This window comes from Notamacropus eugenii, chromosome 4 (assembly GCF_028372415.1).
Source record: "Notamacropus eugenii isolate mMacEug1 chromosome 4, mMacEug1.pri_v2, whole genome shotgun sequence".
In the NCBI taxonomy this organism is placed as follows: domain Eukaryota; kingdom Metazoa; phylum Chordata; class Mammalia; order Diprotodontia; family Macropodidae; genus Notamacropus; species Notamacropus eugenii.
In genome coordinates this window covers 62,162,410-62,180,705 of record NC_092875.1, presented here as the reverse complement: position 1 = coordinate 62,180,705, position 18,296 = coordinate 62,162,410, and the positions used below count along the sequence as shown (strand labels likewise).

The following is an 18,296-nucleotide window of genomic DNA, read 5'->3' as shown; positions in this document are numbered from 1 at the left end:
AAGAAACATTATTAAGTACCTACTATGTACCAAGTGCTGTGTTAAACCCTGGGGATAAAAAGAAAGGCAAAAAACAATGTCTGTTCTTAAGGAACTCACAGTCTAATGGAGGAGACAAACTCCTTTTTCAACCTCCCTGAGTTGTGCTTCTCTCTCTCTCTCTCTCTCTCTCTCTCTCTCTCTCTCTCTCTCTCTCTCTCTCTCTCTCTCCATCTCTCTGTCTGTCTCTGTGTGTCTCTTCCCCATCTTTCTGTCTGTCTCCTCTCTATCTCTGTATCTCTGTATCTCTTCCTCTCTCTCCCCCCCTCTCTATCTGTCCCTGTCTTTCTCCTCTCTATCTGTCTCTGTCTTTCTCCTCTCTGTCTCTGTCTCTGTCTGTCTCTCCCTCTCCCTGTAGGAACATGTCTCCTCCCAGACCTTGAGAACCAAGCAGCCTGGCCCCCTAGGGAGCCACTCCCACCCACCCGTACACATGCATGCACACACATGCTAAAAGCCAGCCAGGGTTCCCCAGGATCTGGCCTTCACCCCACACCAACCACAGGCCGTTACTGTCAGCAGTCAGCATCCTCTTGCCCAGCTGAGCCTGTCAACACCACCACTTGCAGTGAGTGAGGGGCTCCAGTCATTTGCCTTTGCCCACATGTCCATACAGACCAGAGCTGTCCATAGCTCGCTGCCTGGGCCCAGGATTATGACTGCTCAGCTCTCCTTGGATCCATTTTTGTAGCAAGGACCTTCAAGCCCTCCAAGGATCTGAGGCTCCCCTCCCCAACAGCTCACAACCAGCCACCTGGACATCACCTTTCCTTGCTGGGGTCCTAAGCCCCAGGAAGCCTAGACATCATCCAGTTTAACCCTGTCATTGGATTGTTGAGGAAACTAAGTGATTTCCCCAAGATCATACAGCTAGTGACAGAATTCCTAGGACCAGTAATTCAAATCTACTGTTCCTCCCACTCCATTCTGCCTTTTCCTCCCACCGATGTGGAAGGGGGCCCACGGGCAGAGATATGCACACACGTGATCCTGCTGGCACATGCACATGAAGACACATGCATGTTTCCAAGCATGTAGGTACAGGTGTGTGAACGCTACTGGCTAGCATGTGCATCCCCCTCCCCAGCTCCTCCCTTTGCATGAAAAATGTAGGTGGCTCTCAAGTCACCTGATCCCCAACCTCCTGGACACTGGCACTGGAGCAGAAGCAGGCAGAGGAAACCCGGGCCAGAGGTCAGCTTGTAATCGGCAGGGACCTGGGTTTGAATTCTGCCCCACATGCTTCTTAGCAGTGTGACTGTGAACAAGTCACTTAGACTCCACAAGCCTCTCTTTTCTCATCTGTAAAATGGGCACAATAAAACCTGCAGTACCAACTTCAGAGGATTTCTATGAGAATGACCCGAGCAGTGTGTAAAGTACTTTCCAACCTTGGAGTGCCATATACTCACCAGTTATTACTATTCATTCCACAAACATTTATTAGGTGACTGATCTGCTAGGGAATGGGGACATAATAATAAAAATAAAATGTCTGGGGGTGGGGGGGTGGGGTGAAACAGGTACAAAGATATGGGAATATGCAATGTTTCCAGAGTCCATACAGAACAGTCTTCTAGCACAGAGGTGGGGCCTTCTTGACAGCAGCCCAATGTGGTAATGCTTCAGCAGGGCCAGGAGGAGAGCCAGGGATTCTAAGAGGCAGAGGGGTGAGGAGGGAGAGGGAGGAGAGATGAAACCTTCTGGATGGGGAGCAAAAGGGAGGCAGTTTGGTTGGGACAGTAAAGTGTGTGAATGGGAGCAGTGAGCCATCGGCTTGGGAAGGTGGGCTATGTCAGAGACAATGGGAACTGCTTACTGGAAGTTCTGGAAAAAGGGAGTAACTTGTACCTCAGGACTCTTGGTATGGGGCTTCCTGCTGCACATGATTCATTCCTAGGCAGGTGTCATGGCTGGGCAATATGTCCAAGCAGGGTTCATGGGTGACATGTACATGGTGACCAACCAGGGCCTGAAGATGAGACATGCTGAGATATGGTGAGCCACAGATGCTGAGCCATGCATACACACACACACACACACACACACACACACACACACACACACACACTCTCACATGCACCTGGGCTGATCACATGAAAACCAGATGCCGACTGACTCAGTCACCCAGTGACACAGACACAAACATTCACCCCGCTGACACAGACACACGGATGGACCTGCAGTGACACTCAGACAACGTGAAACAGTTGCCAAGCCCTAGGGGGAGAGCTCAGCGATGCTGGGTGGAGAAGTTGAAGGGGAGCCCCAGAAGTGTGGGGCCCATGAGATGATCTGAAACAGAGGCCCAAGCCCTGGGCCTGGGCCAAGGCCTCCCCTACACCAGGGCCCTCTAGGAAATTCAGAGCTAACTTTTACCACCCTGCAACCCTCCTCAGTCCAGGGAGGGCCTGAGTGCTGCTCCCTCATTGGTCCAGACATCATCTTTCCCCATGGCACCTTCCTGAAAAGGACACAGCAGAAGTATGGGTATAACTGGGAGGAAGTAACGATAAGGACCCCTAAAAGCATAAGTATGGCCACAACTAGGGGAATGGAGAGAGCATGATGGAGCAGGCCCAGCTGAAGAGAAGGGCACAGCTGGAGGGATGGGCATAGCTAGGGGAAAGGTCCACCTCTAGGAAACAAGCATAACTGAAAAGATAGACCCACACAAGGGGATGGACACAGCTCTGCTATGGCTGGGGAGAGGGGTGCAACCAAGGGCACTGACCTGCCTTGGGAGAATAAACACTGTGGGGATATTGAGCACAAATGATATGATCCAGTTGGCAGTCAGGACATTCTTTTTTGTTGAATCTGTTGCTTAGGAATGTGCCTCCAAGCACCAGGTTTTCCTAAGAACCACCATCATGTGCCCTGGGCTCCACTCCCAACAGCTCCCATTCCTGCAGCCCATTACAAACCCTGCTGCTCAGTAACAACTTCAGCTGATGCTTCATAAAGGTATCCTTGGTGACCCTGAGTCCTCATAACCTTGGAGGAGGACCAGATGATCTGTCCTGGAGTACCTTACAAGCTGGAAAGGTCTTGAGTACTGGCCCCTGAGCTAGCTAACAGTGCTTCACATGTCCTTTATGTGTGGACAAGCTCATCACCAGAGGGTTGGCCACTGACCAACTGTATGGAGGTGTGATAAGAAGCTTTGGGTTTAGGATCAGGACATGAGTTTGAATCCTGGGTCTGGCATAGTCTAACTATGACTTTGGGAAAGTCCCTCTCCCTCTTCAGGCTTTCTCTGGAAAAAAAGGTCATAGGATTTGGAAATGGAAGGGACCTTGGAGGTCAGCTAGTCCAGTACCCCTCATTTTACAGATGAGGAAACTGAGGCTCAGAGAGTTTAAGAAAGGAACTTTTGTTTTTTGTTGTCTTTGTACCCCTAGACCAGTGCCCACACACAGTAGCTGGTAAATACTTGGTGGATGCAATTAGACTGAATTGCCCAAGGTGACAAGCAGCACAAGTCTTCTAAAAGTAAATTCTTCTAAAAGTAAATTCTCCATTCTCCGCCCTTTCCAAGCATCCAAAAGGAGGGAGTTGTATTCAGTTATCCCTAGGGTCCTTTTCAGTCCTAAATCCTTTGCCCCTAGTGGGGTAAGAGACCCGGGGGACCAGAGGCTGGGCAGGACCTGGGAGAGAGGACCCGGAAAAGAGAAGGAACCACAAAGGCAGATGTGGCGGGGGCAGGCTGTAGGGCAGCACGGAGTGGGGTGAGTGCCGCGAGGCCCCGTCCCTTCCCCGTGCACACAGCCCAGTCCTTCTGCAGCTCTGCCCAGCTCCCCGATCTCGGAACACCTTTGGCTCATCCAGGTGCGTGAGTCTCGGGAACTGGAGCTGGGCTCGCCAGGACGCAGAATCCCGGCCCGGGCCTGGGTCTGAGCGCAGGGGAAGCTCGGGCAGAATCCGGGGCTCGGCCCTCTCGAATCCTCTTCCCTCTCCTTGGATCCTTAGCTCTCTCCTGGCCCCAGGCCTGGATCGCAAGGAGAGGGCGGATACGCTACGCCTGGGGATGGACAGCGCGGTTTGCGAGCGCACTGGAGAAACCCGGGCTAGGGAGGCCCCACCCCTTGGTCGGCCGGGGACCAGATTGGGGGTGGGGGGGGGAGTAGAGCATTCTGTCCCTTTAACTGCGGTCCCAGGGGCTGGGAACCTCTTAGACTCGGTCCGGGGATGGAGATGGGCGGGGTGGGGGTGGGGGTGGGGTGGGGGACAGAAATGCTGCTCTCCCTCCTTTTCTCCTCTCCCGGGGCCGCTCTCCATTCCTCCGCCCCATCTCAGGCGGGACAGTCCCAGACTGGTGTGTGTGTCTGATCGTGCATCTCTGCCATCTCCTTCTTTCTCTGTCGTCTCTGGCGCGGTCTGCACCTTTCCCTCCAGGGCTGTGCGTGCCTGTCCGTGTGTTTCCTTGTGGGTGCCTTTGTCTCTGTGTTTCCACGTGTGCTAGTCTCTTCCAGCACCCTCCTCCCCCATACCTATGTGGACGTCTACAAACCAGAAATTGGTCTAGCCTCAGGCCCCACTCCAAGAGTCCAGTCTAAGTCTGGGCTGCCTTCCCCTTCCCCTTTTCCCTCCCTCCTCTCGTTGCCCTCCTGCCCCGGTGGACCCAGCGCTGACTACTCCTCTAGGGCTCCCTCAGCCTACAAAGGGGCCTCTTATCCCCAGCCAGGGAAAAGGGGGGAGTTCTGACCACTAACAGACTTCCCCTCCTCAACCTCAGCTCCCTCTCCATGATGTCAGCAAATGAGCATCCAGGGGCTACCAGACAGGCCCAATCCTACCCCCCTCTTCAATTTCCAACTGAGACAAAAGCTAGGCCAACATTCCCCTCCCCTCCCCCATTCCCAGATAAGGAAAGTGGGAGCAGTGATTGCCCCAAGATTAGCAATGAGTCAGTGTGCCCACTGAAACTAGGCTCCTTTCCTGGTAGAGATCTGAGGGGTCTGGGTCACTCTGGGTCACCCAGGGAGGGTGAGTGGGATACCCAACCTCCTGGAAAGGGAGAGGAGAAAGGATTAGGCTGTCCTAGGAGAAGGAGCAAGAACAAGATGACCTTCTCTGGAATTTGAAGTCACCTGGCACCTGTCTCCTAAAGCACTGGACTTTCCAGACCCTGCTGGACTCTTGGGTTTCAGCCTCGATCTCCCATGGATGGGAGGATGGGGAAGTCACATAAAGCAAGCTTGGGTTGGGGGTAGATGGTGATTTTGGACTTTCTCCCCCTCCTGAGGGCCATGAGGAGCCATGGAAGGTGCTCGAGCAAGGCAAGGACCTGATCAGAGCTGGGCTTGAGGAACATGAGTCTCCTTAGGAAGGGGGAAGAGGCCAGAGATGAATCAAGAAGTTGGTGCTGTGGTCTGGGCTCCATAGGCAAAACTACCTCTGGGCTGGTTTGTTACTGTCCATGTCCACAAGTTGCCCCAAGAAAACACAATGTCAGAACTGGAAGAGACTTTGGACATGGTCTGGTCCAACCTCCTGATTTTACAGGGGAAGAAACTGAGACTCTAAAACGGGAAATCCTTTGCACAAGGTACCACAGGGCATTGGTAACAGAACATGGACTAAAACACAGGCTTACACCTGGCCAGAGAAGACAACCTCCTCCTTTTAAGGATGGCTAGCTTTCAGATCTGATCTGAATTCCCCCTACCCACATCCTTACTCACATCTGTTTCCACCACCACCACCACCCCCCCAGACAGCAGGAGGCCCCTGACTCCCTCCCCCCACCTTTCTCTAGGATTAGGCTTTTGAAGCAATACTGAAAGTTGTCCTTATTTAGAAAGAAGAAAGTCCAGTGGTTAGTCTCTTTTAGTGCTTGAATCTGGATGACCTAAGCAGTGTACTGTATGGGAGACAGCCTGTGGCCCACCTCCCACCTCCCACCTCCCAGTCCTGGCCCCTCCAGAATCCAGGTCCAGTTTCTAATCCCCTCCTCCATCCAGAGCCTGGCCAGATGTGGGGCTGCCTCTGTACAGCATTCCTGAGCCCTGACTGTGCCCCCACTCCCTCCCCCCGCCCCCTCAGGGCTCTGACTTCAGTGGGCCAAGCTGGGAGCTTATTATAGCCCTCCCTCCCACCCTGAAGGATGACCTGGGAGACCCCTGCCCCCTCCCACCCACATCCAAACATGCCCATTCTTCTCTGGGAATGCTCAGGGTCACCCCTTGAAGGACTTGCCAAGAAAGGGACCGGATCCACCAGGTCCCAGTGTTCCACACCCAATGAGCCCTTAACCAATGCAGAGGAAAGGCCAGCTAGCATGGAGAGAGCCCATGCGGTCTGGCATTTAAAACCTTTCACAAGTTGGCCCCAAGCCACTTTGCCAGCATTATGATACATGACACCAGCTCCAGAGTCTGGCCAAAGTGACCTTCTTACTGACTGTAGTTCCTCACAAAGAACATTCCAGCTTCTACCTGGGAGGCTTTGCTTGGAGTATCCCCACGCCTGCCTGGAATGCACTCCACCCTCACCTCCACTTTTTAAAAATCTCTAGTTTCCAACAAAGCTTAGTTTGAATTAGAACTCGTGTAGGAGGCTGATCACCCAAGCCAGATGACCTTACAGCCTTATGTATACATGATGTCTCCTCCTTAGAACGGAAGCTGCTGGAGAGTAGGGACTTTTAATTTGGTCCATATTCTCAGTGGTCATCACTGTGCCTACCACACTGTGAGTGCTTAACAAATGCTCTTTGATCAACAGATTGATCGCAATAGGACTCCAGAGACCTGGGTATTCCAATTGACTGGTATGGACACCACTGATGCTGGCATCTTTAAAAAGGACATTTCATCTCTCTAGGTCTCAGTTTCCTCCTCTGTAAAATGGACTGAAGACACACCCTGCCCCTTGTCAGGGCTGTGGTGACTATCCAACATCTCCAGTCAAGCAGTAAGCCGTTATCAGGCTTCTATTGAATACCTGCTTGATATTCTCAGCTGGGGATGCAAAGACAAAAAGGAAGCAGCCCCTACCTTCAAACAGCTTACATCCTAATCTCTCACCATCTACTGCGCTGTGGTTTGGGAACTATAAAGCCCTATATATAGAAAATTAAATGTTACTCAGGGTCACCTAGTTGGTCAGGATCAGAGGCTGGAACAGTTTCAGCTCCTCAGCTAATTCTAATCTTTTATCTTCCATGCTCCTCCTCCCCCTCCTCTCCCTCCTTTCTTCTTTCCTCTTCCTCCTCCCTAGTCCTCCTCCTCCCCCCTTTCCTTCTCCTCCTCCTTCCTAACCCTGTGCCCTCACTGACAGAGCTTCTCTCCTCACCCCGCCCCCAACCCTGCAGCAGTCTTGTTTCCCAGGTGAGGGTGGGTGTGGAATTTCAGGTGCAGAGGGGCCAGGGCAGATCTAAGAGTCACCTGGCACAGGTGAACAGGGCCCCCTACCCCCACCCTTGGATGGGGGAAGGGATGCAATTGAATCTGGGTTGACAGGGAGGGGGCTGCCAGCTGCCACTGCTGGGCCCCTCCTGTCGGGAGGAGGCTAGGAGGGATGCCTTTATGCCTCTCCCTTTCTCTCTTTCTCTCCAGCTCATTTCTGCCTGGCTTCATAACTCTGTCTAGCTCCTTTCCATCTCGGTGCCCTGGCTCTATGCTTTTATCTCTCTGCATCTCTCTCCATCTCCATCTCTGTCATTTTAACCCTCTGTCTCTGGGATTATCAAAAAATCCCTGAAAAAAATCAGGGGACCTAGATTTTAGTCCTATCCCTGTGACTGTATGACTTTGAGCCAATCATTTTCATTCAGGCCTCAGTTTCCCCCTATGTAAAATAAAAGCTTGGACTGTTTTTATGTTGTAAGGTTTCTCTCAGTTTGGATACCCTTTGTTCTGTGTTTTAAGGGCCCCACCAGCCCCAGCAGTCCTTGTTAGATGTCTTCTGCAAGTGTAGCCATGCACAATCTAAGGGTCTTTCCAGCCCGGACACTCTATGTTCAATTATTCTTTCATTCCTCCATTTGCAGCTCTGGGTAATTCCCCACCTCCCTGACCCAGGATCATCAGACATTCCTAACTTGCAGCCTGGGTTTCTTCAGCCTGGCCCTCTCTGACTCTGGTCCCTCTGGTCCTCCCAGTGGGGTCTCCGCCCCCCCCTTATCCTCTGCGGGCCAGACAGTTGCTGGCACCACTCTGGCCTCTCCCCAGAGGCAGCTGCAGTGACAGCCGGTGCCCCAGGCTGAAAGCCAGGAGAGGGGCCTTGGGGAGGCTTCAAGCTAGGGTCAGAGGCCAAACAGCAGGGAGGAGCTGGGGAGGGGGGGCAAGGGAGATTGTGACCCAAGGGGCAGGAAGGGGTGGGGGAGGGCCCCGGACTGGGAGGCTCTTTTCCTTTCTAGGCTCACTCTCTGACCTCTCAGGAATTTGAGGCGGGGAGCTGGGGGGGGGGGCAGGCACAGGGGGAGTAGAGGCAGCAGCTGCCTGGACTCTATTTCTCTCCTCCCAGCCCCCTCCTCCTCTTTCCCCCATTCCAAACACATGTTGGGGCCTGGCCTCGCCAGGGGCCCTAGGATCCTGAATGTATGGCCAGCTCCTCCTTAGCTCTCCCCACCCCATCTCCCAGACATAGATGAATACACCCAACTAGTAAGAACACCCCAAACACCCCCCCAAACACACACGCCCACTGCCAGTGTGGAAACGCCCTTTAATACAAACATCCAACTGCATGGAGACTTAGACATACACACCCTGGTACAGTAAACCTGTAACTATCTTAGAGTGCACACAGACACACACACCTCCAAGTGTGGAAACACCCTTACCAACACCCCCCAAGTACAGACACATACAATGTTGTGGAAACACCCTTACCAACACTCCCAAGTACATGAAGAAACACATCCACCAGTGTGGAATCAGCTTTAACTCGACCTCTACTCCACACACAGACAAGAACACCCCCTGCCCAGTCCTCAATACTGGGCTCCCTTGACCTTTGACCTTCTGGTGCCTAACCTGTGGGGGTGGAGGGATACTCCCATAATGCATTCCTCTCTATGACCAGGAGCCTAGTCATATCATCTCAGAGCTATACCTCAAACGCCTTCTTACAGGCAAGAGCCTCCATGCCCTGAACATGGGGGCAGTGAGGTGAGGGTAAAAAGGGGATAGCCCTTGTGATGGAGAAATTTAATGGGTACTATCTCATCATACACAAGAGAAATGAACACAATGTATACTCTGGAAGAAAAACTGTCTAGGAACATAGGCTCAATTAGCCAACAGGACTTTTACAAGATCACACATAGTCAACAGCCTGGTCAAGACCTGGTCTCTGGAATCCCAGCTGTCCAGTTTCTATAGCCTTCTCCTTACTGACTATCCCTCACCCCATCCAGTCCAGGGCTTGGACTCTGAAATAATCATTTTGTCTCTCCACAGCCAGCTGCTCCAGGAAGAGCTTTAGAAAAGATCTAATTCAGAGCCCAGGGGGCAGAGCTCACCCAGGAGCCAGCCCAGGACCTTAGCCCAGCTCTGAGCTGCAGGGACTGAAACAGGACAGTAGAGGTTGGGCTTCCCTGAGAATGGTGTTTGTACATCCCCGGGGTTGTTTACGTCAATGAGCATCTGTACTGATGAACTTTTAGATTGGGAGCAATGTCTGTGTGCAAAGCTAGGGGGGTGTCTGGGAGTCCAGTACTCCCTGCCCTCTTAAGCCCGAAGAAGTGGCTCCTAATGTCTTGCCTGGTTCCTGTTGCAGGGTGGGAGGGCTCCCTCTGTATATGGGTGGGTTATTATGTTTGTGGTGTGTGTGTGGGGGGTGATGGCTGGGAGGGGATGGTCCCTGGACTTGGGGGGGGAGGGGGCAGACAGAAGGGACAAAAGAGGCTGGATCTTTGTAGGAGTAAAGGAGCTTCGATGCCTGAAGGAATGGGGAGGGGGACTCTGAGGGCACAGGAGGCTAGGGTGGGAGTTTCCGGGACAAGCAAGGGGCCGCCTTTCCCAGATGAGACGCCCAAGGCCGGCGGAAAGGGCATGCAAATACCGAGGGAGGGAGGGAAGGGGGCGGGTGGAGGAAGCCTCGAGACCGCGGGAGGGTTTGTGTCTTCTCTCCACGCAGAGGGATGCAGACTTTGGGAGGCTATGGGACCCAAGCACCTGGCACGTAGTGGATGGGGTGGGGATGAAAAGCGGAACCTGGGGAGAATTCAGCCAGAAACAACCTGAGGAGGGCAGGAATGGAGGGGGAAATCATCTGGATGAAACGCGTGGGTCTGCCCAGCCGTAAGGGGTGGGGGAGGGGGAAAGGAAGGGTGCCTGATGAAAATCTGCTTGGATAGGAGGGGCTTCCCCCGTTTAAAGGGAAGGGGAAGGGAACCTGGGGCGAGTCCTGCTGACTGCAGAGCTGGTGGGAGAGGGGATGCTGGGGAGGAAGGTACGGGAGAAGAAACCACCTGGACTCCAGGGGAAGGGGCCGCGAGCCGGCCCTGGGCACACAGCTGGGGGACGACGAATGAGGAAAATCCAGCTGAATGTACGGGGGGAGGGATGCCCCGAGAAAGTCTCCCCAGCCAAGAAGCTGGGAAGGGAGGGATACCTGGGGGAAATCCATCTGGATATAACAGGGGACCAGGGGGTGCCCGGGGAGATGCCACCAGACATTGGAGGGGGAAGGGAGGTCGCAGAGAATCCACTGGGATCCTAAAAGGAGAGGGAGGGGGTGGACTCTGGGGCGCCTGCACCCCTGGAGGAGAGGCCCCGCCCACTCGGTCAAGCCCCACCCCGCGCCCGGGCCACAGGGACACTCCCTGCCTTCCATTGGCCAGCTCTACCCGAGGAGGGCGGAGCTAGGACCGAGGCCTGTCCGTCACAACAAGAAGCTTATTTGAATAATTCCTTCAGGGCTCAGAGAGCCGCCGGGCCTTCTCCTTCCAGGCCTCCCCTCTTCCCACCAGCCGCACCCCACCCCGGGCCCTGCCTCGGCGTCTTCCGTGACCTGCTGCTCCGCGGGGTGGACGGCTCTTCTAGAATAGGGCCGGAGCTGCAGCCGGGTGGGGGAGGACCGGGGAGAGCCACACCGCGGGCTGCCTCCCAGCTATGACGTCAGAGCTGAGGAGCTGCTGGGGGAGGGAGAACACGCCGGGAGACTGTTGCCATGGAAACCGGAAGCCTTTCTTCCCCCTCTCTCCTCCCCCCATACTTCCGGCCTCTCATTCAGCATTTCTATCAATGCGGGCTGGGGAGCCCCTGGGACAGAGCAACCCCTAGGGCTTAACCTGCCTCATTCCGGGCCATCCCCTACCACCCACCGTCCCCAAGGAGCCCTGCCCCACACCTCCACACATCCCTAGCCCAGCAGTCCCTGGCAGAGGCTTGTGCCAGCATGGCACCGCCCACACTGGGCAGGATTGCAGTTTCCTGGGGCCAGCCCCTTCTCTGCTCCAACTGGGGTGCAGAAGAGGTTCCACCCCACCTCCCTCTGCACCCCATCATAAAGAAGGCTGAACTGGGAGTCAAAGGACCCACTGAGCCTCAATGCCCTCTGTACAGTGGGGGTCTTGGATTGATCTCTGAAGTCCCTTCCAGCCCCACATCTCAGTATCTCTGCCATAAATTGCCCCACCATCACAAAGGTGGACACAGAACTAGGCTAGGGCCTGTGTTTGGAGGCTGGCTAGACCCTGCAGGGCAAGACCCTGTTGAGTGTCCAACTGGTGACAGGGAAAGAGGGGACCCATTCCTGAAACTTCCCCCTCAAAGAGAAGTCAGTAGGCACTGTAGCAAGTGGGAGTTGGAATGCCTAGATGGGAAAGTTGGTCTTGATTGGAAATCAGGCCAATCAGCAGGAGGTTGGGAGTGGGAGCAAGGGTCCTCTGTTGGTCAGGCCCCGAGTTCTAGTGTGAGAACTGGATTCCCCACCCTTTCCTTTATTCCTGCCTGTCCTCTGTTTGTCCCCTGGGTCGTGTGTGAATTCTGTGGTCTGGGCTGTGGGGGTAGGGAGCATGTTGGGAGATGGGTGGGGTGCCCCTGCCCGCCCTACTGAGTTACTCAGCCTGGCCCCACAACTTGACTTCCTCCTCCTCCAGGTGCCCTCCACATGAAGCTTGGCCCTGCCTGAGCTCCCTCTCCTAGCCCAGGCAGAGGTCACATTCCCCCAGATCCTTGCCCCGGGCCTTGCCAGCCCATGGAAACACTCTGGGGAGCAGCTGGGACACAACCAGGAAGAGCCCCAAGGGTGGGGAAGAGAGGGCCAGAAGCCCAGTCAGAGAGGGTGCACTGCTCAGGTCTGGGCCACTGTCTTCTGTCCTCTGTTCCTCAGGGCTGACTTCCAACCTGGCTTGACATCCTCCGCTCCTGGAACCCAGAAGCTTTGGGGCGACCCACCCCCACCACATTCTCCCTGAGTCCCAGTTTTTGTTTCTTGTCCAATGTCAGGAATTTCTTTCGAAACACCCCTGGGCCCCTCAGCCAGGCTGTTCAGGGCCCTGTTGCAATCCTCAGCCTCCCTATTCCTCCCCCCCCCCCAACCCTGCAACCCCCTGCTTGTTTTGGACATGCTCCCAGCACTCACCCAGCCTGACCCTGGGCAGACAAGCAGATCTCCTTTCCCCTCTTAACAGCCCCCACCTAGCGATCTCTGCAGCCCCCTACCTCCTCTTTGGGAAAGTTTCCATCTCTCCTGGCCCTCCCTGTTGGCATTCAGCCCAGAACCAGGGCTACCTGGTGCCCTCTTTTGCCCAGGGCCCCACCCCAAAACCCCTCCCATCCCCTACTCCCCCCTTTCTGCCTCTGCTTATCTCCAGCCAGCCCCAGCAGACAGCCTCTGGCTCACCTAGGACAAAGTCCTGTCTGGGCACAGGCCTCCCTCAGGCCTCGGGGAGCATTGACTGAGAGACTTAGAGGCTGTCAGTGCTAGGAGGCACCTTAGAAATCCCTCATCTTTAAGTGGTGGGGTAGGGACCAGAGGCCCAGAGAGAGGCAGCCAGGTCTCCTTCACTCCCCCACCAGGATTCTTTTGCTGGCCCCCTGACACCCCTGGGCGTAGTCTCTCTTTCCTCGTTTGGTTCTCCCTCCCTTTCTCCACCCTCCAGGCTCTCCCTGCCCAATTCTGCAACATCTCCCTAGATCCTGCTCTGAGTCCCCCCACCCACCCTCTACTGCAAGCCTAGTCCTTCCTCCCACCTCCACCCTCTCTGCTAGCCCCACCTGCCTGGCACCCCTCCAGGGCCTCCCTTGACTGAGTTGCCAGCCACCAGGACCAGAAAGTGCCAAGGGATGGCTGAGGACTAGGTTCCTGAGGCCCCTTCTTTGGGTCCTTGAGACATACTTGGGAATCTGGTTGGGGGTGGGGTGTCTGGCAGAAGTCCCATAGACTTTTCAAATCCCCCAGAAAGGGGTTGCACCAAAGCACAAGATCCTTCTCCCAAGGATCCAATGGCTCCTTCTTCAGGAAATCCTTCTGCGTTAATTCCAGGGCACCTCTAAACAGTGCTATTTAACCTATGGGCCAAGGTTGCTTCTCAGGTTCCTCAGGTTCTCCTACTTGGAAATGGTCACAGGTGTTTGCCACGCATCTAGCACCTTCTGCAGATATCTACATCTCAAACTAGGGGCTTCCTGAGGGCAGGGCTCTGACTCAGGCCTCAGACTGGACACTGCCTAAGACCAGGGGCTGTTTCAACCCACTCTCTCCCTCTTCTGGGCTCCCCAGGAGGAAACAAGATGACCATCTGGGGCCCCTCTGCAGTGTCTCCATTTGGAGAGGGGGCTCACAGGGTGGGGTGGGGGCCGCTCCCAAAGGCTGTTATTCCACAGCTACATCAAAGCTCGCCAACTCTGCCCTGCCCGACTGTGACCACATCCTCCCCTGGGACTGGGCGGGTGAGCCACAGGGGAGGAGGGAACAGGGTGGGGCCCAGAAGGCCTTAGGGGAGCCAGGAGAAGGGATGGTCAGTTAGTCCTAGCTAATAAGCTAGCCCTCTCTGGGAGGAGAGGGTGAAGGGAGAAGGGAGCTGGAGAGCAGGACTCCTGGGTTCTGTTCTCAGATGGAAATCACATGCCTTTTCTACGCTTCCTTTAGAAGGGAAATAATTATGCTATGGCTACTATGCACAGATAATTACCATAATAAGGACAAGTATGATGATGAACATAGTAATACTAATTCTTCTCCCCCCGCCCCACTGCCATGGGCCCTAGAGTTTCCCCTTTCTTAGGAGACACTCAGATGCATTATCTGCCTGCCAGCCTCCCTCCCTCCCTCCTCCTCAGACCCGGGGTGGATCTTCCACCAGGACTTGGCCAGTAGAGACAATGAGGCAAAGAAAAAATCGTGACTGAGGCCAAAGGCCAGGAATAAATAGAATCCTGGTGTCCTAAGCCCCAGGGCTGGGGGGTGGGGGGGTGGGGAGCCACACCCAGGACTCAGGAAACCTGGGTTCCAATTCCAGCTCAGCCCCTGACTCACTGTGTGACCTTGTATCAGTGACTTCTCTGGGCCTCAGTTTCCTCCCCCACAAAATGGGGAGGTTCTATTCAGGAAACCTGAGTTTCAGTCCTGGCTTAGCCACTGAATCACTGTGCAACTTGAGGTGATGCACTGCCCATCTCTGTTTCCTCTTCTCCAAAATGATGAGGTTACAGTAGATGATCTCCTAGGCACCTTCTAGTTTTAATATTCTCTGGTATGTGCAAGGCACTCCTTGAAATACATCGGAGATACAAACACCCATATATCCTCATTTTACAAATAAGAAAACTGGGTCTGAAAAAGGTCCAGTGACTTGCCTGACTCAGTTTTCTGACTTGTAATAGTGGGCAAGTCACTGGACCTTTGGAGGACTCAGTTTTCTGACGTGTAAAATGAAGTTAACAATGCTGGTGGTAGTATCTGCCTCCCAGCCTTCAAGTTAGGATCAAATGAAAAAAATGAATGAATTTCAATATAAATTTCAAATCTTAAAATGTTATATAAATATCAATAAGGTTTCCCCCCCACCTTCTAGTGCTAATATTCTGTGTTCTAAGACCCCTCTTAACTTTGGCATGGTTCTGTGTGTGTGCAAGAAAATAAATGTTGAGAAACTGGCCTTCTGAAAAAAAAAAGATGGGGTGGGTACCCAGTAAACTTCTAAGCTTAAGTTGCAGTATTCATGTTTTCTCCATTACTTTCAGGCCAGACAATCAATGAGATAATAAATCCAACCCTGATTTACAGCATTTGTCCATTTCCAGGGTTCTCTCACTGAAAATTTAACAACTGGGTCGCCAGTGCCATTTCAAACTGCTCTCAGCCATTCTAGGTTCTCAGATGCCAGCCAGCTACACAGTTCTCTCCTTCAGGCCTCCACCCTATCCTGAGTGCCTCTGACACAAGCACTTGGATATAATGGGATAATTGGACCTAGGGAGAGCTTAGGGACCAACCACCCAACCGAAGGCTATGACAAGAGCTGGTTGCTGGTGGTAAATGCTCTGCACTCAGGTTGCACCCCTCAGAAGGGTTGGGTGATGCAACTGCCCAGGGGAGGGGCCTGCTGGGACTGAGGGGGGCTCTCATTAGCAATTTGAACCTCTGGGGAGCAGGAATCTTTCACTTTGGCCTCTCTGGCTGCTTAGGGAGGAGGTCCTCAGATCAGCAGTTTGTCTGGGGCTGGTGTCTCCAAGGGGCCCCTCCCAGGCCTGGACCATGGAAGGAGGTGGGACCTCTCACTTCCTCCGGGAGTCCAGATCTGCCCTCCTCCCCAAGGGCCCATTCAGAGCACATGGGAGCCTGGGATAAGGGAAGCGGGCCACACATGCAGGCACACAGATGTGTAACACACAAAAACCCTCGTGCAGACCCCTGATCGAACATGGTCCTAAGCCTGCTCATGCTCAGATGCAGACGGGCACATACGTTAAACAGAAACACACCTGAGCACATAAACACAGACACACTTACCCAGAGCCAGAGCCAGAGCCACCCAGGGGCAGCTGGATGGGATGTTAATAAGTGTTTATGGAATGGAATCCTTCTACCTTACCCCTACCACCTCCACCCCCAGCAGCATCAACTAGTAAGTCAAGGCAACAAGCATTTATTAAACGCCTACTGTGTGCCAGGCACTATGATTATAAAGAAAAGCAGAACTATTGTGGGCCTTGCCCCTGCTCTCAAATGCTCCTTGCCTCAGGGGTAGGGAGCCTGTGTCCTCCCAGTCACATGTGACCTTCTAGGTCCTTATTCTATGAAGTTTGGATTCCGTCAAAGGGCCACATGCAGCCTCAAGGCCCCTGGTTCCCCACCCCTGGTCTAGCTCCTAGCCTTTAATTAAATTCAAGGCCCCCTACCTGAAGCAAACCAACATCTTCCCCCCAGGCCTAAAAGCAGAGAGCCTGTATTTTCAACCTTGTAATAAAAAAAAAAAATGGAGCTTCCAAATGTAAAATGGTAATCTAGAAATGCCCCAGCAGATCTCAGAGGTAGATGTGGAGAGGAAATGAGATGGATAAAGGAAAAGTGGCTGGGGACAGGGTGGGTCACAAAGCCCTGGTCTGGGAGATAGGTGACTTGCATTCAGATTCAGCATCTGCCTCACCTGGAGCAAGTTGGGGTGGGGGTGGGGGCAGGACCATCTTGCCCTCAGTTTCCCTATCTGTCAGATAAAGTAGTTGGAGTCACTCATCTCTGCAGTTCCTCCCATCTCTGATATTCTAAAATTGGCTCCATTCTTGTGTGAATGGTTAGACACCTTTCCCAACCCTTCCTAATCCCAGTGCCTTCTCTCTGTTCATCATTTCCTATTTATCCCATATAGAACTTGCTTCATATATATTTGTGTGCATGGGGTGAGACTGGAGGGCACTAGACTGTGAATTCCAGGGTAGTATCTCTTGCTTTTTATCCTTTAGCAGAGTACCTGGTATATAGTAGGTGCTTAATGAATACTTATTAATTGATGATTGATTAAGCAAAGCCAGAACGATACTGGAGAAATAGACAACACTGATGGGTCTTAGACCTCCAGTGAGTGCAGTGACCAGGAGTGACTTCAGGGTCAAACACACTTTCATTCCTCAGCAGAAGTGGTAGAGGAGGTGCAGAAAGAGGCTTAAGTGTTCACACCTGGGTCAAGGGGATTACTTGTTTTACTCCATGTACTTATTTGTTACAAGGGAGGGCCCCTCCTAATTTATTTGTTACATAGGGTCAGAGTTGGGGTAGGGAATCATAGGTCATGACCATGATATTTAAAAAAAGAAATAATTTTTTAAAAAAATACTCTCTTCCATGTTCTAAGATCCTAGCTCTTACATTCTCTGTTCTAATGTCCCTCTCAGCAGTTTGGGTAAATCAAAGAGGTCCTAAGGCAGTCATATTAATAATTTACAAAAGAGAGGGATGGACAATGTGCCCAGTGGGAGAATCCCATTCTGGCAAGAAATGTAGCCAGTAAGATTAAGCCTTAAACCCAATTCACTCTGGAGCTCATAGACTGGACAACAAGTCCCCACGCACCTAACACAGAGTGAATGTAATGACTAAATGGTAGTTTTCTCTTTTTTCCAGGAACCCTGAGGGTCTTGCCCTCCCAATTAGATTTTTTTTTTTTTATTAAAGGGGCCATCCCTTGAGTAACTTAAAGAAGCCTATAAGACCTGAAAGGGCCAAGGTCTCCCATTGCATCCTGAGTCATCTCTATCCATCCTTATGAATCTCAGGCCACTGGACCCAGATGGCTCAGGAGGAGAAAGTGAGGCTGGTGACCTTGCACAGCCCTCCCTCACTCAATTCAAAGTCAACTGCAAGTCATGTCATCATCTTAATGTCATGGTCCTCTTCAAGAACAAAGGACAGATACAGCCCAGTCTGGCAGATAGACAGGGCTTCTCCTGTCTTGCCCCTTGACCTCCTGGAGAAGCTCACTCCTCTACTAGGTTGTGAACTCCAGGAGGATCAACTGAGCTTAATCCGTCATTCTCCAGGAGCTGAGCAATATTCTGTAGCAATAGGCTTGAATAAATATTTGGTGCTTTTCTTTGTGTTTGTTCTGAGTGAAAGGGACCCTTGAACACAGAACCCAGGATGTCAGAACTAGGACGGCCCTTAGAACATAGAATGTCAGAGCTAGGACGGCCCTTAGAACACAGAAAGTCAGAGCTAGGACAGCCCTTAGAACACAGGATGTCAGAGCTAGGACGGCCCTTAGAACACAGGATGTCAGAGCTAGGACGGCCCTTAGAACACAGGATGTCAGAGCTAGGACGGCCCTTAGAACACAACACAGAATGTCAGAACTGGGAGAG

General features: G+C 53.0%; 1 long non-coding RNA gene across 2 annotated transcripts; it reads right to left on the bottom strand.

Annotated features, from left to right (window-relative positions):
• Positions 1-1,493: 1,493 nt before the first annotated feature.
• LOC140499668 (uncharacterized) lies at positions 1,494-4,774 on the bottom strand. 2 transcript variants are annotated; one of them, XR_011965509.1, is made up of 4 exons: positions 2,774-4,774; positions 2,419-2,503; positions 1,891-2,011; positions 1,494-1,694 (listed from the first exon to the last, which is right to left on the bottom strand). It is a non-coding gene; the product is annotated as an uncharacterized lncRNA (long non-coding RNA). The 2 variants fall into 2 exon arrangements; XR_011965508.1 differs by lacking the exon at positions 2,419-2,503 and having other exon boundaries at positions 2,774-4,773.
• Between the last annotated feature and the right edge of the window lie 13,522 nt (positions 4,775-18,296).